General features: G+C 49.8%; 1 protein-coding gene across 4 annotated transcripts in view; it reads right to left on the bottom strand.

Annotated features, from left to right (window-relative positions):
• Arhgap8 (Rho GTPase activating protein 8) overlaps positions 1-7183 on the bottom strand; it is a 48018-nt gene extending 40835 nt beyond the window's left edge. Inside the window, exon 1 of one of the 4 annotated variants that reach the window (XM_038341601.2) lies at positions 6825-7183. The gene's annotated coding sequence lies outside the window, so the exon portion shown is untranslated. Of the gene's footprint in view, positions 1-6773 lie in introns of all 4 variants that reach the window. The other 3 variants (XM_038341600.1, XM_038341599.1, XM_038341602.1) reach the window with 3 other exon arrangements.
• Between the last annotated feature and the right edge of the window lie 7027 nt (positions 7184-14210).

Genomic DNA, 14210 nt, shown 5'->3' with positions numbered 1-14210 from the left:
GCTTCTTACAAGGGTGCTTGCTGGTGATCTGAACGCAGAACTGCATGCTTGTCCTGCAAGCGCTCTTACTCCCTGAGCCATCTCGGCCCACTTGCGCCAATGTATATTTTAAAGCTCCTGTCCCAGCCTGGCTGCAGGCGTGGTCTGACCTCTATCTACCATCCTCACTCTGGAGGGGAATTCTCCATTTCCCGCTGGAGTGTCAACCCTCTTGGCGACAGCCCCCACATGATGATCAGAAACCCATAACTCTCTGGCTTTCTGGGTCTCCCTAGGTGGAGTAAAGTTGCACAGGGACTCAAGACGCCCCACGTGACCACGCAGGACCAGCATAGTCAAAGCCCCTCATAAATGCCAGAGTGACAGGTCACACTGCAAACAGATCTTCGGCACTGCTCAGTGTTTCTGAGCCTCAGCCCTGTCCCCCAGCCTGCCTGGCTCTGCCTGTGTCCACTGCCTCTACTTGCTCCCTTTGCAGACCAGCGGACTCCAGGAGTCTTCCCCCACGTGGGGGCTTGTTCTTGGGGGAGCATTAGGCATCTGTGAGGCTGGGAGAGCTTCGGTCCTCATTGGCGCCCAAGACTAGAACAGGCGGCGATCCAGCAGCAGGCGTGCTATGCAAAACAGACTCCAAACCACCCAAGGGGTCTATTTATATTCACAGCAAAATGGTTTGTTGCTGTCAAAATGTGTTTGCATATTACACAAACAGACCCTCGCTGCAATTATCTTAATGCTGTCGCTACAAATGAACACCTACTTACCTCAGGCAAATTAATGCCGGATTTACCTTAAACAGCACAGCCCATGGGGGGTGGGGCACACAGATAAAGAACTCCGTGGATGTGCCCACCTCCAGCGTCTCGCCCCACACCACCCTTCCTAACCCTCTAAAGCTCAGAAAAAAAAAGAGGCATGCGCTGGTCAGATCTGCCTCAGACACCACAGCAGTCTCGGCCACACTAGTGGCCACAAGTCCTCCTCCACTGCCCACTCCTTACCACCAAGGCCATGAGGTCCCTGGTGCTGGCAAGGGGCACACACACAGACCTTACTCACTTGTCCAGAGGGAGAGATAGGGGATCTAGGTGAGACACCAGGGGGTAGGAAGGGCAACAGTGGTGAGTGAAGTCCTTGTAGCTAACTGGCAGGAGGCTGGAGTTCAAAGCCCCTCCCATCTAACCCACCCTCACAGCCTGGAGCCCCTCCTATCACCATCTGGGCACAGCTGGTACCTCTATCACAGTTTCCACCACCCATGCTCAGTGCTGGCCTGGGGCCCTCCCTGGCCTTCTACTCTCTCCAAAAGATGCTGAAATCTTAGTCCCAATCATCCCTGTCTTAGTGGTTTTTTGTTTTTTTTGTTTTTGTTTTTGTTTTTTTTTGTTACTGTGATAAAAAAACAAAACAAAAAAAAAAACTTTGATCAAAAGCAACTTTGAGGAGGAAAGGGCTTATTTCATCCTACCCTTCCAGGTCCCAGTTGAGCATTGAGGGAAATAAGGCAGGAACTGAAGCAGGACCCAAGGAGGAATGCTCTTTACTGGTTTGCTCCCTGGTCCAAGCTTGGTTAGTTTGCTGAAATAGCTCAGGCCCACCCACCTATGGATGTGCTGCCCATACTGGGCTAGACCCCCCCACACACATCCATCATCAATTAAGACCTCACAAACATGACAACACAGGCCAATCTGAGCTGGGTGATTCCTCAATTGAGGTTCCCTCTTCCCAGGTAATTCTAGGTATGTTAAGGAAGAATAAAAAGCAAACAGAACACTCCCCAAGCACTAGACATGACCATCTGATGCCTGCTCAGTGCCTGGCCAATGCCTCCTGTTTCAAGTCTGATCCCAGCAGAAGCGTCCTGAAGTCCCCATCCCCCACCCAAATGCTCCAGGAAACAAGACGGACCACTTCTACCACATGCCTCTTGCTTTAGCCACATGGTCCTCAGGTGCTCTTCACACACCACACTGCGGCCACCTCAGAGCCTCTGCACACACTGTTCTTGCTACCTGGAACACACAGCCCCACGCACGACAAATGATCCATACAGCGTCAACTGCCGGCACTGGCTGGAGCCCAAGTCCTAGTCCAGTCTGGGTCCAGCATTCCTACCTCCACCTCTGTGCTTCCTCACAGGAGTTAAAAATGATTCACAAAACCAGATCCCCCCTCCCCAGTACCAGATCCAGGGGACTCTGACGCCCTCTTCTGGCCTCTGGGTCACTGCACACACAGACATATATGTAGGCAAAACACCCATACACATAAAATAAAAATAAGTAAGTAAATCTTGGGGTACAGAACGAGAGGAGAGGAGGGAGGGAAAAATGCGATAGGTATGTAAAATAAATGAAAGAAATGTTATTAAAATAAAATAAAATACAAATAAGTAAATAAATCTTTAGCAGATGAAAAGGAGCTGGAGAGATAGTTCAGTAGTTAGGAACACTTACTGCTCTTCTAGAGGACTGAAGTTCACAGCCATCTGCAACTCCTGTTCCAGGGGATCCAAACCCCCTCTGGCCTCCCTGGGAGCCTGCACTCATGCGCACACCCATACAGACACATGGGCACACACATATATGCATAATGAAAAAAATAACTTTTGGCGAAATTAATAAATTGGTGGCTGGAGAGATGGTTCGGTAGTTGGGAGTTCCCACTTTTCCGGAGGTTCTGAGCTCCGTTCCCAGCACCCACATCAGTTGGCTCACAACTGCCTGGGACTCCAATGCTAGGGATGGGATGCCCTATTTTGGCCTCTGAGGGTACTGACCAACAGATGCATGCGCACACACACACACACACACACACACACACACACACACACCTGCGCAGCCTGAGAGATGGGGGCACAGCTGGGACTGTAGAGTTCGTATCTCCTGCAGACCACAAACCCAGGAAAACCCAGCCCAGGCATCCGTCCCTGCTGCATTGACAGGGTAGAGTTTAATTTTAAGGAAGGTGGAGAAAAGGCAATGGTGGCTCCTAGAAGTCTCCAGAATCCAGACCTGTCAAACCAGTTCCTTCTGAGAGTCCCTGGCTCCTGCTTCCTCCAACTGAAAGGTCGATTCTTGCTCCCAAGTTGGAGCTGGCTGGCCTTCAGCAGGGAAGGGACAGCGGCACACAAACAACACCTAGGCTTGCTCTGCAAGGCCACAGACAGACTAATGCTAACAAATGTGATCTCTCACGAAACTGTGGGGCCTGCTTGGGACACTCTGTGTAAATCAACTCAGTCTGACCCCTCCGTAACTCTGGAGTTTGGAATTTCCCAGAAAAACAAGGCTAACAATTGACTGAAGGTCACACAGCCTGTGGCCCGGGTATGGGGACCCATCCCCAGCTGTTAACCGCTGCACAGCCTCCACTGAACACACACACATCCTCCTCCAAGCTTTAACCTCTTAGGATGCCTGTGAGAGGAGATGGGGACCCAAAGCAGTGGCTTAGGAAGAGCCATTCACCCAAACCCGCTTCAAGGAACCCAGAAACTTGGACAAATGGGCTATAAGGAGTTCCACACAGTACCCCAGATCCGAGTCTGTGCCCACCCACAGCAGCCACCCAAGAAGATTCCAGATACCTGTGGGACACCAAATTCAACCAAATAGTGGGGGAAGATAAGAGGCGGAAAACTTCTTATTTCTACCCCTGTGCTAACATCTGTGACGCGGAATAGAAAGACATGGAAAATAACGGTAGCGTGGAAAAGGAAAAGAGCCCTCGCCCAGAAGTCTGCTTGAAGCTTCTCCCTAGATGAGAAGCAGAATTCTGGCACATTCAACACCTCTTAAGGTCTTTCTCCATTCCTAGCTCTAAACCTGCAATTTTCTAGGACTTTCACCCAAAACCCCACTTACAGTAAAAGACATCCCAAGACCCTTGTGCAATCTTAGAGGCTCTTGGTTTAACTTTCCAGAGACACCCCGTTATTTTACCTAGCAAAGAGGGGGCAAGGAGGGGAGGTTCTTAGCAACCTTTTGAGACATAACTTGAAAGCCATGAAAATGGTCTATATGGCTGATGCTAAGACTCTTATTGGTTCTCCCATGAGAAGCCCATACCCACACTTGGTATGGGCTTAACCTTTCCTTGAGTGCTAATCTTTCTTTAAACCCCAGTGCTTCAAATTTATGTCAAAATATCTTTTAGTGGATAATCGTGGTGGCATGGTGCACACCTTTAATCCCAGCATTCAGGCAAAGACAGCAGGATCTCTGTGAGTTGGAGGTTAGCCTGGTCTACAGAGTAAGTTCCAGGACAGACGGATACACAGAGAGACCTTGTGTCAAAACAACAACAAATGCCTTTTAGAGGCTGGAGAGATGGCTCAGGCTCAGCAGTTAAGAGCATGCACTGCTCTTGCAAAGGACTCAAGTTCAATTCCCGGCACCCACATCAGGTAGCTCACAACCGCTAGCTCCAGGGGATCTGAAACCCTCTATGGTCTTCACGGGAACCTGCCTTCCTGTACACATACCCACTCCCTCCTCACACACATAATTTAACAAAAAAAAAAATTTTTTTTTGGAAAGCTCAGAAGATTTCGCATCCACTGGAACTGAAGTTACAGGTGGTTGTGAGCCACTACATGGATGCTAGATCATCTCTCCAGCCCTTGAAAGTTCCTTTAATAAACCACGACTCTTCATTGTGAGGCCTCCTCTTGTGTGTTTCTCTTTTCCTGAGCACCTTGCTTTCTACTTTTAACTAAACTTCAACTGTTTTGCACTGCCTATTCGTTAACTTCCACTTTCCGTGGAAGCCAACAATAGCTTCCTCAGATCATTGAGGGCCAAAGTATGGAGGTGCATGTCTGCCTCTCACTGCAGACATCTGGAAGGGCGGGCGCTTGCCAGAGGGCTTCCAAAATCTCCAAATTACACCAGCCTGCTCCCACAGAGACAGATTCCAAGCCTGGTTTTCCAATTATCAGCCCTAGGGCCTATGACTCTCGTGCCTGGGTTTCCTCTTCTGTACAAGTGGGCGTTGCCACTACCATCTCACGAGGCTGGTTTGAGTGAGGAATGAGGCCGTCGGCAGGCATGGGTGACTTGACCTCTGCTGGGAGCTTTGCAGATGTTGAGGCTGCTCCCCGCAGCGACGTGGCCAGCTCAAAATCCACTAATTAGGCTAGGTGTACTAGTTCATTTTTGTAATGTCAGCATTTGGAAGATTGAGGCAGGAGGATTACCTCAAGTTTAAAGCCAGCCTGAGCTAAACAGTGAGACCTGTCTCCAAACAAAATAAAATAATCAAGCTCTCCCAAATCCTATTGAAGTTTTATCTGAATCATGTGACCAGTGCCTCAGTTTCCCCATTAATGAAATGAGGGTGATTTAGGATTGGGATAGGTTTCTAGTGTGGTCAGGCACCTCCAGGTGACAGCTCTTAACTATCCTATATTTTAGTTTATTATTAGAGACAGGGTCTCACCACCCAGGCTGGCTTCAAACTCAATATGTAGTCAAGGGTGGCTTTTTATCCTCACTTTGATAAGTGCTGAGATTACAACCTCAGGCCACCACACATCTGGTTTATGTGTCACAGGGAAGCAAACCCAGGGCTTTGTGTATGTTAGGCAGTTCTATTAACTTAGCTACATCCCAAACCCTGCCGTCCTCTTTAACTGAAGCCACCTCTCTGTCCATTATTGACAGGATACGCCAAACCTGCACTCATAAACACCAGGACTCATAGGGTGATTAGCCAGGGAGCCCCCAACTTTACGCAGATCTCTGAAGTTGCTCTTTACCGTGAGCTGATCCAAGCACACAGCCTGGGCACGCTGGTCTCAACCATTCCTGGACCTCCCAACAACCTAAGGGCCACACCCCACCTACCTATCTCCCACTCATCTTCCAGTTCAACTGCAGCTACTCCAGGAAAGCATCCACACCCCCTGGCTTTGATCACAGAGAGCCGATTCTGGGCTCCTGAGATCTGGGAGCCCGCTGGAGGCTGACCCGACCTCTGGGAGTAGCTGAGCTCAGACTTCCAGTCCCCTGTCCCCTCCCCCATCCTCTCGCTGACTGTGGGGAGGGTTTGTCAGGGCATTCCACAGGGAACTCCCAAGCATATCCTGAACAACAGAGGCCATTGAAGGTTGCTTACTTTCCAAACTGTTGAGTCGAACTGAGTTTTCACCTGGACTTAAATTCGCCCTGACTCTCGCTGACAGTGTGCCCAAGTAAGCAGAATCTGCTCGTCTCAGAGCAGACCTGTCTGCAGCCTGGCACTGGCCAGGCCCTTTCCCCACCCCAGCAAACAGGACGAAGGAATGCACCCCTCCCCCCTGGTGGCCTCCGCAGTTTCCCAGCAGAGCCCCAGCGGCCAGCAACACTCTTGGGAGACCTTTGCCAGATTTGGGAAAGCGAAAGAAGTCCGCGCAGGCTGCCCTGCCCCAGTGGGAATTTCCGAAGCTCGCGGCCTATAAAACTGGGAGTTGCACCCAGTGACAAAATGACCAGATAGACCCCAGCCGCGGGGCCCCACGTGCATCCTCAGCACCCGCCCCGGCCTCAGTATTCCCACGTGTGAAACGGGAATGATGCTACCATGATGCGCTCAGGTTTGGTGCGGGACCTGACGAGTGCTGACCCCGGTGATCCAAAGGGGACCAAATCCAAACCCGTGTCAGAAGGAAGCGAGGGACAGAGTGGGAAGTGGAGGGACAGCCAAGGGAAGGTGGAGTGGGAAGAGGCCGGGGTCAGAGGCACAGGAGCCGCGATTCCCCAGCTACACAGTTCTCCCAGGGTACTCACCCGACGACCACAGCACTTTTCACTTGGTGTCTGCAACTCCAAGCCGCTTACCTGGCCAGGCTCCGGCAGGTTCCTCTCCGACAGGCCCCGCCCAACGTCAGAAAGCGCGCAGCCGGGAGACCTCAGGGTGGGCGGGACCAGGGCAGGTGGTTCTAGCTCGTAGCTGGAGACAGCTGAGGAATACTGGCCCTCTGTCACCTCCACACTCACTACCAGCCCGCAGATTTACCCTCATTCGTGATGCGCTGGATGAGACGGGAAACCGGAGATCTGTGCTGAGTTAGGAAACTGAGCCCGCATCCCGGATCGTCTGACCCGCAGTCTGCCGGTACAAGGCTCTCTAGGCACTCCAAGCTTTGCCTCTGCCCTCGGTGTACCGCTGTCTCTGCCCAAGGCCAGAGGAGACCGGGCTGGAGACTCAGAACCACTCCCACACTCCTGTGACTTGCCTCTAGGCACAAGAAGTTCTCGACGTCCTAAAGAGAAACAGACCAGTGGAGGAGGGAGGCACGAAAGTGGCTTTACCAGAGTGTGTACTTCTGCCTCCGAGTAGCCGCTTCCTCCACTTCCTGATGTCCTGCTGGGCCAGCATGTCTTTCCACACACACCTCATCTCTAGTATCCACTTACTATCCACCAACCTACACCTCTGATGACCTCCAGCTCTCACCCCAATCCCAAACTCGGGCCCCTAGCCCTCGGCTGGATAGCCAGCCTCTAGAGCGACGTGCTCACCTCCCCAACTCCTCCCCATCCCATTTTTCCAAGGGTAGGGTCCAAACTGTTGAGTCCTCACATCTTCCGTGTGGTCCACTCTCAAGCTCTGATGGCTCCTTCAAAGTATGTCACAGTATCACCATTTCCCAGTGAGTCAAATTACTGGTCTCCCAAGCTCCTGTCCATCCGCCCCCACACAGGGTCCCCGGGGTCCCTTTCTGGGGATTCCCACACCAACTCCACTTGAAGCTTCTCTTCTCCACTAGATGAAACTGCTCCACAGACCAGCTGCCCTCTATGGAAGGGACATGGTCTTGAGGAACCTTGGTAGGGCAGCTAAAAGAGGGCGGTATTGACACCACCCACCTCTAGAGGGTGTAGTGACCTCAGGGGACAGTCAGTCGTTTTCCCCACTACCTCCTGTTTATAGAAGCGACTGGATCACAGGCCTTCATGGAGGGCAAACTCCTCCAGCGGATCTGTTGGAATTTGCCGGATGGCGGGAAAGAGAAAAATATGATTTGCTGTATCTACCACTGCACCCTAGTAGGGAAGCTTGGCTCACTGCGGGTGTAGGGAGAGTCAAAACATCTCCGCCTTCCTTTGCTGAGCTCATAACTGAAGCCCCTTTAAACAGAAGACTGCTTACCAAGTGGGCAGCATGCATAATTATCTCATGGAAGAGTTTAATTCTTTTTTACTTTTTTAAAGATTTATTTATTAATTATGTATACAGTGTTCTGCCTGCATGTATCCCTGCCCGCCAGAAGAAGGCACCAGATCTCATTACAGATGGTTATGAGCCATCAAGTGGATGCTGGGAATTGAACTCAGAATCTCTTGAAGAACAGCCAGTGCTCTTAACCTTTGAGCCATCTCTCCAGCCCGAGTTTGAATTTTTTTAATTTATTTTTATTTCATGTGTGTGGGTGTTTTGCCTTCACACATATTTATATGCCACGTGCATTAAGTGCCCATGGAGGTCAGGAGAGGGCATCAGATCCCCTGGAAATGGAGTTACCAGGGTTGTGAGCTGCCATGTGGATGATGGGAACTGATTCTAGGTCTCTTTGCACGAGCAGCCAATGTTCTTAAACAATGAGCCACCTCTCCAGTCCCATTTCATGTAAGTTTTGCAGGACATGGGAAACCTCATAAAGAAAGTAAGACCCAGAGAAATAGGTACATTGTGTATTTTCATACTTGTGTTTGAGGAAGGGCATTAGTCAGGGAGGAACAAGATTGGCAGGCTAAAGGTCATGGCCTAATGGTAATAAGCTAGGGGGAGTTAACCCCTCCACTGTGTCCCCATGTCTCTGGGTGTAATGAGGCACCTCTCATGGGACCTTGTGACCTGGTCAGGGGAGAAAGGAAAGGGGAGAATGTAAGCCCTGTGTCAGTTAGTCCCTTGTCTTGTTGCTGTGATAACATGCCCATAACAGAATCAGCTTAAGGCTCGAAGGGTTCATATTGGCTCACAGTTTACAGGGACAGCAGGGTGGCAGTGGTGAGAGACACACTGGTGCTTGTTCTCGTTCTTTTCTTTTATATTTAGTGTGTGTGCGCGTGTGTGCGTGTGTGTATTGAGGTACCATCAGGGACCAGAAGAAGGTGATGGATCCCTGGGAACTAGAGTTACAGCCAATGTAGGCCACCCAGTCTTGGTCCTGGGAATGGGACTCAAGTCCTCTGCAAGAACAGGAAGCTCGCCGGGCGGTGGTGGCGCACGCCTTTAATCCCAGCACTCGGGAGGCAGAGGCAGGCAGATCTCTGTGAGTTCGAGGCCAGCCTGGTCTACAAGAGCTAGTTCCAGGACAGGCTCTAGAAACTACAGGGAAACCCTGTCTCGAAAACCAAAAAAAAAAAAAAAAAAAAAAAAAAAAAAAGAACAGGAAGCTCTCTTAAAGGCAGAGCCATCTCTCCTGTTCCTTGTTTCACTTTGGGACTCCAGCCCATAGGATTGTGGCATCCACATTCAAGGTGGGTCCTCTCTCCTAAGTTTTTGGCATCACCCTCATAGTCATGTCCAGATGCGTCTCCTAGGTTGAACTTAATCCTTCTAACCGACTTTCCCAAGAGCCATGTATGGGGGCATCGTGTTCTGAACCCACATCACTAGCCATCTGGTCACCAGGGTGGGATCTAGGCTTAGGATGAGGTGGACTTGGCAAGGACCTGAGTTTGTGGTAATACTGCACATCTCCTGGGTCAGACCTGCCCCAAGGCCTTCTTACTTTAGCCCCATGCACCCACACCAACTATTAGCGTTTGAGCTCGAGTGTTTCATTCCACAGGAGTCAAAGCATCCTGATGGGAAAGCAGACTTTTTGTTTCCTCCTGGCAATACGAGGGATTGAATCTGGTATCTCGCACTTGCCAGGGAAGGTTTTCTGTCACTGCTCTGGCTTTTTATCCAAGTGGCCAAGTTGTCTCTCGGACAAAGCTAGCAGCAGGGGAAAAATTATCCCAGGAGGGGCCTCTAACCAGCTGAGTCGAAGAAACACTGTATTAGCGAGGGTTCTCTAGAGGAACAGAACTGATAGAATGCAAAGGGGATTTACTATTAGAATAGCTTACAGTCTGTGGCCCAGCCTGTCCAACAATGGCAGTTACCAACAGAAGTTCCAGGAGTCCAGTAGTCCACCAGGCTGGTATCTCAGATGGTCTTCAGTACACACTGGAATCCCAAAGAAGCAGGCTCTAAAGCCAGTGAAGGAATGGACTTACCACCAATAGCAAGCAGGCAAAGAGAGAAAGCTTCCTTCTGCCAGCAGAAAGTGAGGCCAAGATTGAAGGTGGAACTTCCCACCTCAAAAGATTCAGATTAAAAGTGGATCTTCCCACTTCAATGATTTAATTAAGAAAAAAAAATCCCTCATGGGTGTGCCCAACCACTTGGGTTTTAGGGTTTTACTTATTTCCAGATGTAATCTAGTTGATAACCAAGAATAACAATCACACACCACACACACACACACATACCACACACATCACACCACACACACATCACAACATATACACATCACAACACACACACGGGTCATAGAAGACTGGTCCCTGGTTTTGCTGAAGACAACCATGAAATCACTAACTATGTGGTAGGAGGAAGGGACGACAGTGACCTGTCTAAGCAGAGGCCAGGGTAAGGTTATTTGCTCACTGCTCCAGCACATAGTAGGACGGCCTCTGCACAGGAGGGTGGTAGAGCAGTGTTCTCCACATTCCCTCAGTGCCCTCACAGCTGCTTCCTCCTGTGAAGACATTTCAATCATCCTGGCACGTGGGCCCGTAAACCAACACAGCACAGCCTGGATACGATTACCTAACATCTTCCTCCCTGCAGAGGACACGAGGTGACAGGAAGCAAAGAACCTGGGCTGAATTTTTTCTACTTCTTATTATATTTATTAGTTTATTTGGGGGTGAAACGGTGGCACACGTGAGCCAGGGCGTGTGTAGAGGTCAGAGGACAAGCATTGGGAGTTAGTTCTCTACTTCTACCATGTGCGTTTGCACACACACACAGACACACACACACACACACACACACACACACACACACACACACACACATTAAAACCCACACAGTAAACCAACCATCTATAGTGACTGTATGGCCAGGAGCACAGATGTGCCTGTACAACCAGTGACGCGAAAGGGCAGATTTCCCGAAAGGAACTGCACGCAGGCACCCTCCCTTTCTTTCTTCTGCGGTAATCAGGCAGTTGGGGTTTTCCCTTCTGTTTCTACAACAATAACTTTGATTTCAAAGGCTCTGCAATAAAAAAAAAAAAAAACCCAAAAAAAAAACCAAAAAACGAAGGATGATAACCCGAATGAAGAGTTACCACCAAATGGTGTTGCTGCCGGCTTTATTCAATTTGATCTCACACGTTTATGAAGTCGGAAGTCCCTTCTTTCCCAAGCAGCAAATTCTAAGTTAATGAGCATGCTGGGGTGGAGCACAGGAGACAGGAGGAAAAAAAAAAAAAAAAAACGGGCCACCAGCCTGGGTCCTAGATTTCCTGTTTGTACTCTCCCCAGCGGCTGGCCCAGCCAGCTGCAGGGAGCTGCAATCTTCTTAGAGTCAGGAAACCTGCGTTTCCTGCTGCTGACACAAGGGGACAGACGGGCAGAAAGGAATCTGGACGTCTTCCAGTCACTCCCTCTGCTGGCCAAGGCACTGGAACCTACCGGTTATGGGCCTGCTTTCTGTTGGAAGCCTAGTGCAGCGATGCTGCCATGCTCTGTTTCCCAGCAGAGACAAGTGCTGATGGCACAAGGGGTCAACCTTGGTGCACGTTCCATGGTGTTCTCCGGGACCCTGGGACCCAGGATGGAAACCTTTACATCTCCAGCCAGCAGCCTCTGCTCTGGATACCCTAACTCCAGAAACCAGCTACTACCTCCAGGGGAATGCGTGTTTACTCTAGAAGCAAATATGAGTGAGGTCACTGGGGTATGGTTGCATGAAGTTCTTACAGCAACAGAATAAAGAAAGTCATAAATCAGCTCACTTTGCAAATACAATGGTAGGAGCATTGGGTAAGCAAGTTCCACAAAGCCGGACTGTCGCTGCTGCCCTGACCTCAGACCTGTCTGATGACCTTCTTAAGCGTTAGGGTTGAGGAGAGGATAAGGGTCCTGTTGTTAGCACATCTCCAAAGATCTCACCCTTGGGACAGTCACAAGGACACAGAGGAGGACAATGGATGGCTGGCTATTAAGATAGCGTGAGATAACTTGGCTCTGAATCTGCAACATTCCAACCTCTCCACGACAGGTGTTGTGTCTTCTCAGATCTTCAGTTCATTCCTGTTTGACAGGGGTGTGGCCACTGGTATCCTAGGCCGCTACCCCAGCTCTTCAAAGGCCTGTGTTATCAAAGGAGTCTCACTTCACAGGCCTCTGTCTTAGTTAAGTTTCTGTTGCTGTGATAAAGACCATGACCAAAAGCAACTTGGGGAGGCTTTGTTTCAGGGTATATATCCTGACCACAGTCCATCAGGGAAACCAGGGCAGGGATTTGAGGCAGAAACTGAAGCAGAAGCCTTGGAGGAAACTGCTTACTGACAGGCTGGCTCCTCATGGCTTGCTCAGTTTGTTTGAGTTTGATTGATTGATTGATTTGTTGGTGGTGGTGGTGAGTGTTCGAGATAGGGTTTCTCTGTGTAGCCCTGACTGCCTGGCTGTCCTAGAACTTGATCTGTTGACTGACCAGGCTGGCCTCGAACTCAGAGATCTGCCTGCCTCTGCTCCTGGGATGTTGCGATTAAAAATGTGCACCACCACTGCCAGCACAATTCACTTTCCTATGGCTCCCTGGATCACCTCTCCAGAGATGACACCACCCACAGTTGCCTGGGCCTCCCACACCAATCATCAATTAAGAAAATGTTCTTGGCCGGGCGGTGGTGGCGCACGCCTTTAATCCCAGCACTCGGGAGGCAGAGGCAGGCAGATCTCTGTGAGTTCGAGACCAGCCTGGTCTACAAGAGCTAGTTCCAGGACAGGCTCCAAAGCCACAGAGAAACCCTGTCTCGAAAAAAACAAAAACAAAAAACAAAAAAAAAAAACAAAAAAAAAAAAAAAAAAAAAAAAAAAAAAAAAAAAAAAGAAAATGTTCTTGCCTACAGTTTGACCTAAAGGGGCATTTCCCAACTGAGGTTCCCTCTTCGATGACACCAGCTTATGTCCAGTTGACATAAACTAACCAGATAGTCCCATTGATGGAAAGTGACCTAACAATTAGTTAACCCATGCCTCTTTGCCACCAGGGCATGAACAGTGACAGGCTCCACCATAACGAAGTACACTCTAAAGGAGGGGGCTGACTGGGAACACACCGTGTTACCAGGACCACTCCGTCCAGCCTGGGTGTGTGTGTGCAGCAGGCACGGAGGCCCTTGTGCTCACAGATAAGCACGAAGGAAACCAGAAATGTTAAACACACAGGGTTGTCTCTTCAAGGGGAGAGATGTACAACCTGTTTTCTGTCCAGAAGGCTGGGAGCAAACATGTTTAATAGCCTGGTGACCTTTGCACTGTCTGTGTGGCTGAGCTTTCCTCCCCCAGACGCTTATCTTGAGCTTTTTCTCGGTTAATATGAAGAGCCTATCTTTACAGAAGATGCCACTTTACAAAGAGTTTTGACATGGTCAGTCATGTCTTTTTATATTTATTTATTTATTATGTATACAATATTCTGTTTGTGTGTCTGCCTGCAGGCCAGAAGAGGGTACCAGACCCCATTACGGATAGTTGTGAGCCACCATGTGGTTGCTGGGAATTGAACTCAGGACCTTTGGAAGAGCAGGCAATGCTCTTAACCTCTGAGCCATCTCTCCAGCCCTGTCAGTCATGTCTTAAACTTTGCTGGGCACACTGAGTTCATTATTACTAGGAAACTTTCATCAAATTGTGCTGTGCTTCTGGATGGTGGTGGTGGTGCCTGCCTTTAATCCCAGCACTCGGGAGGCAGAGGCAGGTGGATATCTGGGAGTCTGAGGCCAACTTGGCCTACAGAGAGAGTTCCAGGACAGCCAGGGCTACACAGAGAAACCCAGTCTCAAAAAACAAACAAACAAACAAATTTGCTCTGCTTAAATATACCTGAAATAAACTATCCAAGGTCAGACAGTCAACGCTTGAACCAACACCAGTGACTGAATCATGTTGAACCCACTGCCTTCTTGCCTGTCTGCTGGCCGCGGTGTTGGC

The sequence above is a fragment of the Arvicola amphibius genome, chromosome 9, assembly GCF_903992535.2.
Source record: "Arvicola amphibius chromosome 9, mArvAmp1.2, whole genome shotgun sequence".
Classification (NCBI taxonomy): Eukaryota; Metazoa; Chordata; class Mammalia; order Rodentia; family Cricetidae; genus Arvicola; species Arvicola amphibius.
The sequence above is the reverse complement of the archived record's forward strand: the minus strand, read 5'-3'. Positions and strand labels throughout refer to the sequence as shown.